Source organism: Myotis davidii, unplaced genomic scaffold (genome assembly GCF_000327345.1).
Source record: "Myotis davidii unplaced genomic scaffold, ASM32734v1 scaffold107, whole genome shotgun sequence".
Taxonomy (NCBI): Eukaryota; Metazoa; Chordata; class Mammalia; order Chiroptera; family Vespertilionidae; genus Myotis; species Myotis davidii.
In genome coordinates, this window is record NW_006383012.1 from 5,808,126 (window position 1) to 5,810,033 (window position 1,908).

At 37.4% G+C, this 1,908-nt stretch overlaps 1 long non-coding RNA gene across 1 annotated transcript in view; it reads left to right on the plus strand.

Moving 5' to 3' along the window:
• The window catches only part of LOC107181639, an 8,445-nt gene extending 7,299 nt beyond the window's left edge, over window positions 1–1,146 (plus strand). The window contains exon 3 of the long non-coding RNA XR_001512309.1: window positions 1,079–1,146. This is a non-coding gene — a long non-coding RNA (uncharacterized LOC107181639). The remainder of the gene's footprint in view (window positions 1–1,078) is intronic.
• Window positions 1,147–1,908: the final 762 nt, after the last annotated feature.

The following is a 1,908-nucleotide window of genomic DNA, read 5'->3' on the forward strand; positions in this document are numbered from 1 at the left end:
CCCTTCCTCCTGGGCTCTGTATCTTCAGAGCCTGTTCTGATCATGCTGTGATATCTGCCTGTTCCTCTTCTCTGTTGGAAATGGGAAAACATGGAAACCACTTATCTTTCACTGAATGAAGTAAAAGAGCTAAAAATGGAGAATAAAAATGGAAGTATACATTAGGTAGCATACTAACAACCACGAAAAGGTACCCAACTCTTAATTAAAAACGGACAGGGAGGGAAGCAAAACAATAACCTAAATGGCCTATTTTTAGAAAAACAGCATCAGAGAAAATAGATATTGTTTACACTCACGTGTGTTTCTAGGGAATAAAATTTATAGGGACATCTCGTCCGATCCTTTCTGCGTAAACAGCTGGGAGCAGAATTTAAGAGGAGCTTGAAAGAAATGTGGAACCATGGCAGGTCCTGAGCCTCCCTGGGATGGCCGCCCATTTCCTCCAAATGATGTTTGACCCATCTAAGTGTAAGGCTCAGCCTTAATGTATTTAAGCTACAATGACGACAGAATGAGAGAAAGAGCAGGCAGGCAGCTCATTGGCAGAACACTCAGATGTCTCAAGCTCACTCTGCAAAATCACCTCTGTCTTAGATGAAAAAGCCAAAAAGCCACTCTGTTAAAGAGGAGTGTGGGGCTGTAAGAGACTCAAAATGTGCTCTTGATCCATTGCCATCATTCTAAACCCTTCCCACTGCTGCACAACAGAGGAGCCCAATCCCAGGAAATGTTAAATCAAATTTCTGTAACGGAAAAGACAAGATGAAAATGTATTATGAAGGGACAGTAATTAAATCTGAACTAGCTACAGGAATAAACCAGCAGACCAATGAGGTAGACGTCAAGTCCAGGAAGAGACTAAAATGCGTAAAGTAATTTAATATAAAATAAAGGTAGCAGAGTAAACCCGTGGGGGAAATTGATCATGCAATAATTGATATCGAGATAATGGGCTAGTCATTGGGAAAGAAATAAGCTTATTTCCGACCTCATTTCTTAAACTATCCATGTTGGAGATGGATAAAAGATTTCTGTGCGTACTGAATACATTGAAAAACGTTTGTTGTTTTTTTAGAATGTCTGCTGGAACCAAGCATGCCACTAATCAAATAAAGATGCAGAACCATAAAACAGACTCCATTTTTCAAAGCATTTTTATATTAAAATTTTAGATTGCAACAAATTCTGCAATGACTCATTGAAGGAGCATTAATATGGAACTTGGCTTATCAACTGATGAACTCAATCTTCCCATTCAATGTAGGAGCTTCTTTAATTTAACACGTTAGCGGACCAGTGCTTTGGGCTCTATTGAAGCGAAACCACACCCACCTGAAGGACCCAGACATTGGTATTTCTTTGCATTGGGGAAGGGTGGGAGGAGAGTTAAAGTTAAGTTAATGCTGACATTTATTAACTACAAGCGACATTTGTAGAGTATAGCTGCCTCAAGGCTTTTATGATTAATTTTTTTTATCGAACCAACAGATGCAGTTTATGTTGGGAATTTTTAGCGTATCAAATTGATCTTGATAATACATTTTGTCACGTTAACTACGTTCTTCAACAGGCTGATTTTAGAGGCCTTAAAAAATACCTATACACAAACACACATTTTAAAGTAATGAAAATTTCATCCTAAATGCAGGGTGCAGAATTATATCCCAACGCCAGCCATGCATATGACATTTGTATTTTTGTGTTTCCAAAATTACTAATAAGAACTTGGTAATGATTTCTTGGATCGTTTCAAAAGCACATGCAGCAAAAGAAAAAAAATAGACTTCATAAAAATGGAAACTTTTTGTACATCAAAAGATATGATCAGCAGAATAAAAAGTCAAACCACATGCTGGGAGAACTCTTAAAACTCAACAGCAAAAAAAAAAAAAAAACAAATAATAT